The sequence below is a fragment of the Sorex fumeus genome, unplaced genomic scaffold, assembly GCF_029834395.1.
Source record: "Sorex fumeus unplaced genomic scaffold, SorFum_2.1 ptg000098l, whole genome shotgun sequence".
Lineage (NCBI taxonomy): Eukaryota > Metazoa > Chordata > Mammalia > Eulipotyphla > Soricidae > Sorex > Sorex fumeus.
The window spans coordinates 33,790,345-33,806,556 of record NW_026606155.1 but is presented as its reverse complement, the minus strand read 5'-3'; the positions used below and the strand labels follow the sequence as shown (position 1 = coordinate 33,806,556).

The 16,212-nt window shown below is 42.9% G+C and overlaps 1 protein-coding gene across 3 annotated transcripts in view; it reads left to right on the top strand.

The window, feature by feature from the left end:
* SYT16 (synaptotagmin 16) overlaps positions 1-16,212 on the top strand; it is a 367,718-nt gene that overhangs the window by 39,040 nt on the left and 312,466 nt on the right. The window contains exon 1 of one of the 3 annotated variants that reach the window (XM_056133186.1): positions 13,021-13,108. The exons of the other annotated variants lie outside the window; for them this stretch is intronic. The gene's annotated coding sequence lies outside the window, so the exon portion shown is untranslated. Of the gene's footprint in view, positions 1-13,020; positions 13,109-16,212 lie in introns of those variants that run through there. 3 annotated transcript variants of the gene reach the window in all.

Below are 16,212 nucleotides of genomic sequence, written 5' to 3'. Positions count from 1 at the left end.
CAGATGAGGAGGCCAAACTACTGTGTTATTTGGGGGGACATTTAAGATGCAGTGAACTTCTGGAGAGAGAAGCCTAACAGGCAATTGGGAATGGGAGTTCAGAGTTTGAGGGGACTTGGTGGTCTTAGATATGGGAAACATCAGGAATAGGCTTTAGAGAGGTCCCACAAATGACTAATGTTCCTTAGAGAGGGTGATTAGAAAGAAAGAGAGAGGTAAGGACAAAACCTTAGGGGTGTAATTGCAAGTATCTGGGCAATGCGGGGATCACAAATAAAAACAGGAAAGAGGAGTCAGGCTTGGGAAAAATGCCCAAGGAGCCCGTGATGCTAGCAGGCTCAGGACACATCATGACGCAGAGACTTCAGACAGGTTAAGGAGTGAGCAAAGCTCCTCAGAAAAACAGTGGCGGGGCTGGAGTGATAGCACAGTGGGTAGGGTGTTTGCCTTGCACGCGGCCGACCCGGGTTCAATTCCCAGCATCCCGTATGGTCCCCTAAGCACCACCAGGAGTGATTCCTGAGTGCAGAGCCAGGAGTAACCCCTGTGCATCGCCGGGTGTGACCCAAAAAGCAAAAATTAATCAATCAATCAATCAAAATAAACTAAAATAAAATTATTAAGCTAGACTGTTTTTTAAAAAAGAAAAACAGTGTCAAAGTGGCTGTTGACTTGCAAGGAAGTTTTAGCTGAGCAGAGTAATTAAGGTACAGAAGGAGATGAGGAGGCAGAGTTAGCAAATACAGGCTGTTCTTGTCAAGAAATTTGTAGGAGATGCGATGATAGGGCAGCTGAGCATCCCAGTAAAAGATTCTATTTAAGAAGGGAAGATGAGTATAATTATATAGGCTTAGGTGGAAAAGCCAATGGAGGGGGAGAGATTCAAGATGTGAATAATAAAGAATAATGAATGGAACCAGTCATCCAGGTAAGAGAGAGTGGGAAGCAGTTTTGGGGATTTGCAGGGGTGGACATGTTTTTTTTTTCCTGTCACAAACGTCCCCTGGTGCCATGAAATCTCATCAATGGCCAAGAGCCAGAAACTATAAAACAAAGCTCCCGGAAGAGAGTGACACAGAATCTCCTGCCCCCGTACCAGGCTGTTTTCACTGGGGCCCCTCAGAGGGGGGTGGGTTGAGTTTCCCTCCCTGCCCCAAGTAGAGCCCACAGCCAAAAACCTCCAGAACCCAGCCACAGCCATGCCCAAGGCCACTCTTCACATGCTTTGATGAGCCTCAGGCATTAAGGAACTGTCAGAGAACACAGGTATGCGGGACACGTGTCTGAGATCTCCAAGCCTGCTTGGATCAGGACTGGGCCTCCTCCACCAGATCCCCAGTTCTCCAATAGCTTGGCAGCCACACTCACAAACTGCCCTTGGTGCCATGTAATCTCATCAACTCTAAGACCCAGAGACTATAGAACAAAGCTCCCAGAAGAGAGCAATGCAGTTTTCCTTGGAGCAATCTACTGAGAGTACCCTGCCCACATGGCAGAGCCTGGCAAGCTACCCGTGGCATATTCAATATGCCAAAAACAGTAATAGTAACAACAACGGGTCTCACTTTGTGTTCCTGGAGCGAGCAGATGCCATTGGGCTACGCTAGCATGTGACAGGGATGAATGGAGACATTACTGGTGGCTGCTCAAGCAAATTGATGAATAACAGGATGACAGTGCTACAGTGCAGTGCCAAGAGGCCATTCTGATCTTTATAACATTATTTGAGGGTCCCACAGGATAGGTGATTTGATTGTGGAGAATTTACCAGAAGCATGTGTGTCTGTCCTGTCATGCACCAGGACCAGACCACATGATTTCATAGCTTTTTATACCTCTGGGCCGGAGCAATAGCACAGTGGGTAGGGCGTTTGCCTTGCACTCAGCCAACCCAGGTTCGAGTCCTCTGCCCTTTGCAGAGAGCCCGGCAAGCTACCGAGAGTATCCTGCTCGCCCGGCAAGACCTGCAATCTACCCACGACATATTTAATGTGCCAAAAACAGTAACCACAAGTCTCACAATGGAGATGTTATTGATGCCCGCTTGAGCAAATCGATGAGCAATGGGAGGACAGTGCTACAGTGCTATACAGTTGTGACTCTTACATTTTCTCTCCAGGAATGAAGCAGAATTCCTTGATATTTTCCCAGACCGAATGATATTACCGAATGGAAAGTAACCACAGGTCTCCTAAGCTTAATGGAGAAAGAAGTTTGGCTTTCTAAAACACTCCATACACTATTGGAAAAAGCCATATGTAATTCAAATTGGAAACTCCTCCCATTCCCCACCTGTCCCAACAGAGTATCACAAAGCATCACTTTTCTCAGTCACTGGTGGGGACACATTTATTACTATATCCCAGGCTTTTAGTTCACATAACAGAGAATGCTTAGTAAACCCCAGATAATCTCCTTGTTTTTTTTTGGAAAAAAATGGCTTTAAACAGTGCTGGTGCTTTCATTGTCAGTAGATGTACTAAGAAACAACACAGGATGCCTAGATTAGTAGATTTTATTATTAAAAATATCTAAAACTTGCTAATTTTAATTTTTGGGGGGAGAGGGTGGGGTGTTTAGTCCATACTTGTCTGTGATTAGGGCTTACTTCTACCTTTGCCCTCAGGAATCACTCCTGGAGGACTTAGGGACCATGTGTGGTTTGGGGATTGAACACAGGACAGCTGCGTGCAAGCCAAGCAACTTATCTGCTGTACAACCACTGTGCCCCGAAATTATAATTATATTATAATATAATATAATATAATGTTCCTTCCCGGATCCCCTTGGAGGGGAGCGGGTTGAGCTTTCCTCCCCGCCCCGACCAGGGCTCCGGCAGCCGAAGACCTCCAGGACCAGCCACCACCATGCTGAGACCACTCTCCGCACACATGAAGGTACTGGCAGAGGGACAAAGCCACGCGGGTTCCGGGGCCGAGACCTCCAAGCCTACTTGAATTGGAGTCGAGCATCTTCCACCCAGATCCTCCAAATTCCAGTAGGCGGGGGTCACACCCACCACCTGGCCCCCTGGCGCCGTGTAATCCCATCAGCGGCCAAGACTCAGAGACTATAAAATCCAGATTCTGGACGAGAACAGTGCAGTCTTCTGCCCCTGTGCCTGGGTGTTCCTTCCCGGAGCCCCTTGGAGGGGAGCGGGTTGAGCTTTCCTCCCCGCCCCGACCAGGGCTCCGGCAGCCGAAGACCTCCAGGACCAGCCACCACCATGCTGAGACCACTCTCCGCACACATGAAGGTACTGGCAGAGGGACAAAGCCACGCGGGTTCCGGGGCCGAGACCTCCAAGCCTACTTGAATTGGAGTCGAGCATCTTCCACCCAGATCCTCCAAATTCCAGTAGGCGGGGGTCACACCCACCACCTGGCCCCCTGGCGCCGTGTAATCCCATCAGCGGCCAAGACTCAGAGACTATAAAATCCAGATTCCGGACGAGAACAGTGCAGTCTTCTGCCCCTGTGCCTGGGTGTTCCTTCCCGGAGCCCCTTGGAGGGGAGCGGGTTGAGCTTTCCTCCCCGCCCCGACCAGGGCTCTGGCAGCCGAAGACCTCCAGGACCAGCCACCACCATGCTGAGACCACTCTCCGCACACATGAAGGTACTGGCAGAGGGACAAAGCCACGCGGGTTCCGGGGCCGAGACCTCCAAGCCTACTCGAATTGGAGTCGAGCATCTTCCACCCAGATCCTCCAAATTCCAGTAGGCGGGGGTCACACCCACCACCTGGCCCCCTGGCGTCGTGTAATCCCATCAGTGGCCAAGACTCAGAGACTATAAAATCCAGATTCCGGAACCGCGCGGCCGCATTCGTGGCCGTGCGACATCTTATCAGAACTTTTTTTTATGACATCTTATTGTCTCATTACTACTTTGGACAAACTTGCAGGCTATCGAATGTAGCCTGCCCACAGGGCAGAGTCTGGCAAACTCCCCGTGGTGTACCAAATATGCCAGATACCAGTAACAATGATGGGTCTCATTCTCCTAAATAGCCTTGAATATAATCTCAGGGCTAGGATGAAAGAGACGTTACTGGGGCCTGCTCGAGGCAATTGACGAATAACAGGATGATGAAAAAAAAAAGAAATATAATATATTTATTATATATAAAAATAAATATAATATATTTATTATATATAAAAATAATAAAAAATTATAATCTTATTACCTAAACTATGATAAAAAATTTAAAAAGTTTTTCTCTGACCTTATTCTGTCTGCCTGTTGATAAGAGAGCAAATGAGTTGTTGAAAGAAAATTTTCTCTGGAAATTTTATCCCATTTGGTGTTCTCTACAGTAGCACTGCTTTGTTTTAATGAGATGCTTCGAATGGTCCTCCCATTCTCCTTTGTGTGCTAATGATAATTAGTGAATTTGAAATTCTTTTGGTCACATTTGAGGCCAACATTATGTCATTATTTTGAATTTATGACAGGGCTGAGGGGCTGAGTTGACATGAAAATGACAGTTGCTCTAGCAATTATTTAAAAATGAAAAACCTTTTCTTTCCTTTTTTTCTCATTTGGATGAGAGTTGAATGAAATTAATACTATAAACACAGAATTTTATTTAATTAGGATTATCAATGATTTCAAGAAGAGTTTCTCAACTTGGGCTAATAAAATCCCTGTGGGCTCTCAGGGTCTTCCAATGGGGAGTCACAGGTAAAAATCACATAAATAAGTGGGCATGGCATGACACTTGGGGGAACCTGGTTGGACAGGAGATTCACAGGAAGGAAACAAGTTCGGAAGGGACCATAGTCAGGAAAAGGCTGAGAAACACTGATTTAAAATATAGAATGGAATGAGACAGTCTCTTTTTCTCTATTTTCCCCAAACAAACACAACTCTATGGGTAGGAGAATTGAAATTATTTTGGACCTTTGATTTTCTGGGTCCTTTAGAGGCTGGACTCTTTCTGTTTCTTTCTTTTTCTTCTTTTGGGTTTTTGGTCACACCCGGCAATGCTCAGAGCTTGCTCCAGGCTCTGCACTCAGGAATTACTCCTGGTGGTATTACTCCTGGTGGTGCTCAGGGGACCATATTGGATGGCAGGGATTGAACCCAGGTCGGTCGCCAGCCTGGCAGACACCCTACTTTCTGTACTATCACTCTGGACCAAGGTTGGGCTCCTTCTTTCTGTTAAATCCAGAATCAAATTTTAATTGGTAATAAGGAAACCTACAGAGGGGAAACTCAAACACAGAGAACAAATAAGTTCTTTAGAGATTTCTCAGGGAATTAGAAGTGGGAGTGGGCAGGGTGCAGGGAACTTTGGTTTGAGATTACTATGGAATTATTAGGATTTCTCATTTAGCAGGAACACAAAAGGGGCATTTGATATGATGTCCAATGAGGCATGTGTTGTGTGTTTCCATGAGTATATACAAACCCTCAGAGGCACATTCATAAGGTTCAAAGAAAGTATTGTTATTTTCCATACAACTTCAAACTTGGCTTGTGGATCATATCATTATGATTTATCTCATATATGTATGGGTCTTGTCGACATAATTTTCCCCTTCCTCCCCCAAAGGGTCTAATTTGTTAAACAAAAAATTAAAAATATACGTTAGCAATTTTTGTAAGAGGATTTCAAATTTCCCTATATTTTCTTATATTATGAAAGATCAGGCGTTTTGCCTTGCACACAGCCAATATGGCCGACCCAAGTTCGATTCCTCTGCCCATCTCGGAGAGCCCGGCAAGCTACCGAGAGTATCTCGCCCGTACGGCAAAGCCTGGCAAGCTACCTGTGATGTATTCGATATGCCAAACACAGTAACAACAAGTCTCACGATGGAGATGTTACTGGGCCCACTCGAGCAAATCAATGAATAACGGGAGGACCGTGCCCGTAACTGATGAAAGATCACATGCAATCTCCAAACAGAGGTTTATGACCTTGGCGAGGGGTGGAGGGTAAGGGGATGGCTGTTACTATTTTAGGAAGAAACAGTGAATGGATCGACATATTTTTCTGCCTTTCCCCCCACATATTCTTTTTTATAGTCTCAGAGCTTTGAGGCTAGAGAGATAGTACAGGGATTAAGGTACTTGCCTTGCACATGACTGAACCCAATTCAATTCCTGACACTCAGATGGTCATGAATACTGCTCCAGGAGTTATCCCCAAACGCTGGCAGATGTGGTCCTCAAACTAACCCAAATAAACCGAACACACACACACACACACACACACACACACACACACACACTGTGGCATTTTGGTTCCCCAGCCTAGCCAGGCCAAATCAGTCCATCTAGGAATCCTTGTGGTTTTGTTTAGGGATGAAACTAGTTTCCTGAGTTTCTCTGACCAATTTAGCAGAGTGAGGAAAGAGGAAGACCCAAACCCAATTGACTCTTAAGAAGCATGGATAATCATGCCTCTAATGTCACATGCATATATGCACAGATTTACCCAGAGCAGCGATGTTTTCCTCCACATTTTTCTAAAGTTATTAACGAATGGTGTTCCTTTCCCCATGCTTGCTTAATCCTGACAGATGCTGCAGGTACTTCCCACTCACTTGTATAGTGAAAGAATTTGTCATCTCTTGTTTGTCTCAAGGTAGTGATAATTTCAGCACCCTGGCTCTAAAGTTAAGACTTTTGGATTTTATCACTTTTCCTCTTTTTTATGAAAAGAAAGAGGTCGAGTTATATGAACTTTGAGTATTTTAGTGAATATATAATTCTCCATCTGCAAGGACACTGATAAATGTATTGATTGTTAGCTTGGTATCCAGAAAGTTTTCCTTTTTTTTTTTTAAATGCATTAACTACAAATCGGTAACAAAGTCCTTCAAATGAAGCGGTGACAGTGATTTTCAATATAATGACCCCATGGAAAGGGGAATTCAGTTCTCCTGTAGTAAATCTGAATGGTTTGAATAAATTTGACAAAAGTGGGAAAAAGATTTTCAAGCATTGCATGCAGGAGGTCTGGGTTTGAGCCCCAGCATTGTATGGTCTCTGAGTACTGCCGGGATGACCCCCTGAGCACCAAGCCCCCTGAGAAATGTTGATGGTGGTGAAAAAAATCATAGTAATTGTATCAAATTAACATATGAATTATATGTATTCCCACTTAAATTTATCCCTAAAGTCTTCAAAAGAATATGAAAATAGAGCCCCAGAAGTATATCTGATATGACTGAGGAACAGCCAGGAGGGCCAAGTACCTGAGACAGAGTTAGTGAAGGGAGAAGTGGAGAGGAGGAAGGGAGGTAGGGTGGGAGAAGGGGAATGGCCAGGAATGGGCAGTCCTGGGAGCAAGGATCAGGACTTTGAATTTTATTTTGAATTTTATTTTTATTTTGAGGCTTCTTCAGTTGTGGGTTGCATCCCTGCATATGTCGACTGACTAAATATGTGTGTTCTTTAAAATAAATCTCTTTATGACTTATTATTAACTGCTATGTATATTATTATTGATTTACTATTATATACCCTGGACCACATACAATTTTCTTGGGCAAAGAGAAATTGCAAGGAAAAAAATCAAGGAGCCCCAATATTATGTACATCTTTTTAAAAATTTTATTTTTATAAAGTTGTTCATGATAATTTATTACATTCAGTATTCCAACACCAATTCCACCACCGTTGCAACTTCCCACCACCAATATTTCCAATTACCCAAGTCTGCCCCTAACATGTCCTAAATAATTTATTGTATATTTCTTGTTATAAATAATTTGCTAAAAATTATCCAAAAAATTTTCCTTAGAAGAAAGTGTGTGAAGATTGTTGTATCTCACTCTGGATAGGATACATTAAGCCATTGCATAAGAGATTACTAACATGTTGTTACAGGTTAAGCCTTGTGTATTAATATTTTATTAAATTTGCTTGTACTTTATATCCCATCCAATGGGGTGTGCTACTCCTATTATATAAGTGGTGTGGAGTTTGAGAGTTTGCCACATGGCTGTATGTAGCAATGAACTCTAGGAATTCTAAAAGTTTGAATGGGGTGAGATAACTGGAGTTAAATTTTTAACTAGATGGTGACTTTGGGGTCTGAGGTGTCTCTGAAGCTTGTTGTTCTCTTTCGAGATTTATTTATGAGTCTCTGGATCATGACTGGTTGTTAAGTTTATGTGGAACCAGAAGCAGTTCATGGTCAGGTTTATGTGGAACCAGAGGCAGTTCATGGCCAGGCTCCCCAAAGAACAATGGGATGGGGGGAGGTCGTCCATCCCTGACTCTGTGAGAGCCTGGAGGTTTAGTAACAAAACCGCATATCTGAGTTTTTCAACAGATTCATTCTGGATGAAGCTTATCCTGAGCCTGTGGAGTTCAGACATGAGCATGGCAATGACTGGAGTGTGGAGGTTTTGGCTACCAGGAATTTGTTTGGACAAGTAGTGGGCACACCTACCCCCTCCGGGGTTCCTTGGATATGAGAGTCAGCCTGGTGTGGTCTGGATGCATCTCTGTAGCTTGTTGATCTCATTCAAGATTTATTTATGAGTCTCTGGATCATGGCTGGTTAATGAGCTCATAACTGATATACATTATTTGTTTGTGTTTTGGGGTCACTTCTGCTGGTGCTCAGGGCTTAGTCTTGGTTCTGTGCTCAGGGATCATTGCTGGTGTTGGTTGGGATTGAACCTGGGTCAACTGCATGCAAGACAAGTGCCTTAAGCCTTGTGCTATCTCTCCAAACCCTCTGACATAAATTTGAACATTTCCCCCCCTTGGCTGTGCCTCCCCTCCCCATTCTATTTTCTGTGACCCAAGTAGTCTTTAGATCCCTCTTGGGCCACTCTCAGTGTTTCTTAGCCAGCTGTTCCAGTGGTTTTGGACCTGACACTGCGGTGCTGCTCCTACCCTACAACCCTGTGACCCACCAGAGCCACATCTGGCACCTGGTGGTACTCAGAACTCTAGGGCTGTAACCAGCATTACTTAGGAGGCTGAGTGGTGCAGGGAAGCTATCCCAGGTCACTGCATGTCTTGCATGCACCCTATCCCTTGTGCTATCTTCCCAGTCCCTCTGACTGCTTTTTTGAGAATCAATTAAAATAGGGTGAAGGGTCATACCACTTTTCTAGACTGTGCAACAAAGATGGCAGTAGCTTGGTTCACTAGTGGAAGTGGTGAAAGCTAGTCAGATTTTGTTGTTAATCGTCCTGTTTTATGTACTATTTTGAGGATACAATTGACAGAATTTGCAGATGGACTGAATATGTGTTATGAAAGAAAGTAAAACCCAGGATCAGTGAGAGTTTTGACCCAAGCAATTGGAAAGCAACTGTCATCAACTTGGAGGAAAGATGGTGGAAGGGGTGAATTTAGGAAAATGAGGCAATCAGTTGTTCAATTTTGGAAGCATCAAGTCATATATGTCTATTAGACATCCTAATGAAGATACTGATTAGGCAATTGAAGGTCTGAATTTGAAGTTGGAGGGCAAGAACTGGTCTTGGTAGGGAAATTTGAGACTAGTATGAACATTAGGGCGATGTTTCATGCTACATTATTGACTCATAGCCCCATGTTAAAAGGTGCAGGCATGAAAAAACAGTGGCCAAGGACCCAGAAGTCAGGAAGGAGCAACCAGCAGAGACTGAGAAAGAGCAGTCAGAGAGGCAGGAGGGAATACTGAAGTTATTCTAGAGGCCAAGTGAAACTAGGTTTCAGGGAATAGGGAATAGTTGAGCATTCATATATGACCAAGTCAATAAGGATCACTGAGTGTGGGTTTTTTTTTTTGCATGAACACTGTAATAAAAATTTTATGTAATTCTTATTTAAAAAATTTTTATTAATGAAACACCATGAGGTACAGTTGTAGACTTACAAATTTTTGTGCTTGGGTTTCAGTTATACAATGATCAAGTACCCATCCCTCCACCAGTGCCCATTCTCCACCTCCAATGCTCCCAGTATCCCTCCCATCACCTACCCCCCATCCTACCCCACCCCTGTGGCAGGGCATTCCCTTTTGTTCTCTCTCTTCTTTTGGGTGCTGTGGTTTGCAAAAGAGGCATTGAGTGGCAATCATGTTCGCTCTATAGTCTACTTTCAGCACGCATCTTTTATCCTGGGAGAATCCTCCCAACACCATTTACTTGGTGCTTCCTTCTCTATCTGAACTGCCTTTTCTCCTAGCATGTGTGGCTGGCCTCCAAGCCATTGAGTGAACCTCCTGGTACTTATTTAGTTTTCTATTTTGTTACTTTATATTACTGGTTAGTTTCCTATTTTGTTACTTTATATTCCCCAGATGAATGCAATCATCTGTCCCTCTCTTTCTGACTCATTTCACTTAGTATGATACTTTCCATATAGTACCACTTGTATGTAAATTTCGTGACTCCATCTTTTGTAACAGCTGCATAGTACTCCATTGTGTAGATGTACCAAAGTTTCTTTAACCAGTCATCTGTTCTCGGGCACTCGGTTTTTTTCCTCCAAATTTTGGCTATTGTGAATAGTGCAACAATAAAAATAGAAGTGCAGATGTCATTTCGACTTTACTTTTTTGCCTCTCCCGGATATATTCCTAGGAGTGGTATTGCTGGGAGCTCAATTTCTAATTTTTTGAGAAGCGTCCATACTGTTTTCCAAAAGGGCTGAACCAGTCAGCATTCCCACCAGCAGTGAAGGAGAGTCCCTTTCTCACCATATCCATGCCAACTTCGGTTGCTTTTGTTCTTTTGGATGTGGGCCAGTCTCTGTGGTGTGAGATGATATCTCATTGTTGTTTTGATCTGCATCTCCCCGGTGATTAGTGATGTAGAGCATTTTGTCATGTGTCTTTTAGCCATTCAGATTTTTTCTTTGGGAAAGTTTCTGTTCATTTCATAACCCCATTTTATGATGAGGTTAGATGTTTTCTTCTTGTAGAGTTCAACCAGTGCTTTGTATATCCTTGATATCAACCCCTTATCAGATGAGTATTGGGTAAATATCCTTTCCCATTCTGTAGATTGTCACTTTGTATTCTGGACTTTTGAGGTGCAGAAGCTTCTTAATTTAAGATAGTCCCATTTGTTTATCTGTTTCCACTTGGTTGGTCAGTGGAGTGTTGTCTTTGAAGATAACGTTAGCCTCAATATCATGGAGGGTTTTGTCAACCTTGTCTTCAGTGTATCTTAGGATTTTGGCCTGATGTTGAGATCTTTAATCCATTTTGATCTGACTTTTGTGCATGGTGTTAAGTTGAGGTCTAAGCCCATTTTTTGGCATGTGGGTGTCCAATTATGCCAGCACCATTTGTTGAAGAGGCTTTACTCATTCCACTTAAATTTCTTGCTCCCTTATCAAAGATTAGATATTCATACATTTGGGGTTACGTGTACAGATATTCCACCCTGTTACACTGGTCTGCAGCCCTGGCTTTGTTCCAGTACCATGCTGTTTTAATTATTACCACTTTGTAGTAGAGTTTGAGGTTGGGGAGGGTAATGCCTCCCCATGTCTTTTTCCCAAGAATTGCTTTAGCTATTAGTGGGTGTTTGTTGTTCCATATGAATTTCAGGAGTGCTTGATCTATTTCTTTGAAGAATTTCATAGGTATCCTTATACCTATGGGCTGGAGCGATAGCACAGTGTGTAGGGCGTTCGCCTTACAAGCGGCCAACATGGCCGACCCGAGTTCGATTCCTCCGCCCCTCTCGGAGAGCCCGGCAAGCTACCGAGAGTATTCGATATGCCAGACACAGTAACAACAAAAGTCTCCAATGGAGACGTTACTGGGCCCGCTCGAGCAAATCGACGATCAACGGGAGGGCCTTTACCTTTACCTTTACCTTATAGGGATCGTGTTGAATCTGTATAATGCTTTCGGGAGTATTGCCATTTTGATGATGTTGATTCTTCCTATCCATAAGCAGGGGATATGTTTCCACTTCCTCGTGTCCTTCTTTTTGTAGCTTTATTTCTGCTCTCATTTCCTCCTATATTTTCTCGACTATCTTTTTACTGTTTCTTTCATTTCTTCCTTTAGTTTTCTGGATATCTCCTCCATTGATTCTTTGAGTAATTCCTTGAAAATCCTCTGCATTTCATCTCGGAATTTTTTTATTGGAGAGAGCATATTTGTGGATAACGCCAGTTGAGGATTCGGGACTCTCTTCTTCATCCCCTCCTTGTACTGGAGATTTGCGCTGTTTTTTCATGTTGTTTTGGTTGTCTAGTAGTAAAACCCTGGAATTCACTAGCACTGTTCCCTCTTATTGTGGGAAAGGATTCTGGATAAGGTCAGTTGATGGTGTTCATCCTTCTCCCTTCCTAGAGTCTGACCTTCTGCACAGGCATTATTCTTGGCTTATGACAAGCAACTAGTGAAGCTTTGAAGGAGGTGCTTTTTAATATTGAGCTTGTACAGCTTCTTGCATATTGATCTTTTGTTAGAATTGGAATAGGCCAGTGGATTATTGTTGTATTGTAGTTGAGGTGGCCAGGATTTTTCCACAGAATTAGGTGATAAAGACTGGGATGAAAGTCGAGCGTGCTGGGAGTGGGAAAAGTAACTGCCACAGCCCTAGCAGCTTCCTGCCAGGGAGAAGGCCATGCCCACTACAGTGGTGGCCACATCCCCAGCCAGTCCGGATCCTAGTCCACAGACCTGTTTGGGGGGGTGGTGGTGACTAGTTGAGCAGGCACTCACTGTGGAAGTGGAGGCAGGTGCCCCAGGCCAGGTCCTGGAAGTGGCTGGTTTTCAGGGTCACGAGTTTAGGTGGGGAGGAGGTGCCAAGTGGGTACAGACCTATTTTGGGGGGGCAGCAACTAGTTAGGCTCGAGTGTGGGTTCTTTTAAAGTAGCACACAGACAAGGTCAGAGGCAGAGGTGTTTACTTGGAGGTCATCCAAGGAACATAAATGAGAGTGGGTAGGTGAGAGAGAAGGATGAAAGGCAATAAAGGGTGAGAATCTTGTTCTAGGTGATCAGCTTCACCAATGGAGAAAGGTAGAGTTCCCCCGGAACTGCCTGGTTGAACATTGTGAAGTCAGGCTAATTAGCTGGTCCCACTCCATTGTAGGTTTTCTCAAGAGTGTGAATTTCTCTGAACTGAGCTTTGAAAGCTGTTGTGGGAGGAAACCTGAGGCAGAAAAGCTGAAAGAACTGAGGTGGGTGCTTAAGAAATAATGCTGTGTAAGTGTGGAGCTTTCTACAATAACTATGGCCAAAAGCAGAGGTGAGCCTGGGGCATGTGACTGGCACCATTGAAGGTGCCTGCTTCCATGTTTGGTAGTTTACTGTTGAATTTTACAATTTGATGTTTTTGACTTTGAGAAAGTACTTTAGTAATACAGCAGGTGAGACTGGAATTGATTAGGGAAAGAAGGACTAGAACATGAAAAAGCATAAAAAAGAGTGTAGTCGACAAACACAAGATGAAAAGAATTGAAAAAGATCTGTCAAAAATGGGAGGATTTGGGGAAAAAGAGGGGGGAGAAGAAGAAGAAAAGTGTCTGCTCTAGGGGCAGACTGGCGGGGCTGGGGTGTGTGGAAGGATGGGAACTGGGAACATTGGAGGTGGGAAATGTGTACTGGTGAAGGGACAGGCGTTGGAACATGGTATGACTTAAACCCGAACATGAACTACATTGTAACTGTGTATTTCAAGGTAATTCAATTTTAGAAAAATGAAAACAAAAAAAAAAAGAAGAGGGGAATTCAGTCCTGAGCAATCGTACAGAGGTTAAGGCACTTGCCTTGTATGTGCTGACCTGTGTTCAATGCCCAGCAGTGCATATGGTCTTCCAAGCCCTGCCAGAAGTGATCCCTGAGCCCAGATACATGAGTAAGCGCTGAGCACAGCCATGTGTGGTCAAAAATAAACCTAAAACAAAAAAAGGGAGAGGAACTCATATTTCAGTTTTGTTGATTCTATGATTCATAGATATAGATATGCCTCACCTCTACACTCCTAATGTGTCCAAGTCTCCTGACCTGTACCCTGTTAACTACCATCTGCATAGACCTCTTCTTACACTCCCTGGTTCCTTCCTCCTTCCTAAATTTTCTGATCTAGAGTAAGGGTAATCTAGGTATATCCTCTAGTTGTTGTTGTTTGTTTTGTTTGGGGGCCACACTCAGCAATGTTCAGGAGTTATTCCTGGCTCTGCACTCAGAAATTACTCCTGGTCATGCTCAAGGGATCGCAGGGGTGCTGAGGATTGAGTTGGCTCAGTCAACATGTGAGATAAATGACCTACCCACTGTGCTATCCCTCCAGCTCCTAAGTTTTTCCTCTTTGATACCTTGCATTTCCTTGTCCTTTTATTCTACATACCACAGATAAGTGAGAACATTTTGTATTTGTTATTCTGACTTACTTTGTTTAACACAACATAATTACAACAATCAAATTTAAAAATGTAGCCTGTCAAGGAGGCAGGCTGGGGGGTGGGAGGAAATCTAGGGGCACTGGTGGAGGGAAGTCAACATTAGTGGTGGGATTGGTGTTGGAACATTTCAGTATGCCTGAAACTCTATTATTAATAACCTTGTGAATCATGGTGTCACATATATAGGGAGAAAGAACTCTCATTCATGATTGGTGGGAATGCTGACCTGTCTAGCCTTTTTGAGCAATTCTCAAAAAACTAGAAATTGAGCTTCCATATGACCCAGCAATATCACTTCTGGGAATATACCCTGAGGGCCAAAAAATACATAGCAAAAATGTCATTTACACTTCTATGTTCACAGTAGCACTATTCACAATAGCCAGAATCTGGGAACAACCTGAGTGCCTGAGAACTGAGGACTGGATAAAGAAACTTTGGTATTAGACAATTCTATGACAGAAATCAAATCATGGACAACTTTTTAATTGTGTATCTCATAATGAAACATGACGAGTAGTAATAATAAAAAAGAAACTGGTACATGTACACAATGGAATACTACACAGTCACCAGTAATGACTTTAAAATGAAGTCATGAAATTTGCTTATAAATGGATGGACATGGAGATTATCATGCTGAGTGAAATGCATTAAAAGGAGAGTGACAGAATGATTTCATTCATCTGTGGTATATAAAAAAGCATAACATGAGACTAATACCCATATACAATAAAAAAGAAGGGCCAGAAGAACTGGTTCATGAATGAAAGCTTGCCACAAGTGGAAGGGTGAGGGGTGGAGGAGGGCAATTAGGATAAAAAAAGAGACCAGTAAGACAATGATAGTTAGAAATGATCACTCTGGACAAGAACTGAGTGCTGAAAGTAGGTAAAGGGATATACATAATAACTCCTCAGCACCTATATTGCAATTCATAATGCCCTGAGGAAAGGGAGAGAGGAAGAGAGAGGGAAAGAGGAAGGAAGAGGGAGAGAGGAGAGAGAGAAAGAGAAAGAGGGAGAGAGAGAGAGAGAGAGGCAGGGAGCTTGTTACAGAGACAGGCTGGGACAGGTGTTGGAGGCAGGTGCGAAGGGTGGCAGGAGAGAAACTGAGGACATTGTTGGTGGGAAGGTGAAAGGATGGGTCTTGGAACTTTGTATGACTAAAATCCAATCATGATCAATTTGTAACTGTGTATCTCACGTTGATTCAGTAAAGAAAGAAAGAAAGAAAGAACGAAAAAGAAAAGTAATATGCCATTGAAGTCTTGAATGGGATTGCACTGAATCTAATGATGGTTTTGGAAATTGTGAAAATTTAATATTTTTGTTGGCATATTTTGAGGGTCTTTTCCATCTTCTGCTGTAGCCTGTTCTAGTTTTTGACATTTAAAATGTGGTTTTCTTCACAATATGAAAACAGTTTTAGGGAATTATGCATGTTAAATGTCAGATAAAAAGGCAAATATTGAATAAGTCTGCCTATGTGTGCCATATAGGAATATAAAATTAACAAACAAAAATGAAAAGACAAATCAGTGCACAGTGATAGTAGGAAATAGGGTCGGGAGATCAAATGACGAGAACTTATAGGAGGGAAGAATTGCAGGAGGAATGGAAGTCACCTGCTATGAATATTTAATCATACCAATGTTTGGAGAATCAGTTAATTGGGTTTTATTTTTCATTTGTTTACTTATTCAGGACTACATTTATTTCATTAGTTTGTTTCACTTGTGCTGTTGCTATTTGAGAATTTAAATATATAATAGATTAGTATGCTGGCATTAGAAAAGATTGAGAGGTTCTAGAAGTTTATTAGTATTTTTATTTATTAGTATTTTTTTGGCTGCCTAGCACTTTTTAAATTCTCCCTCT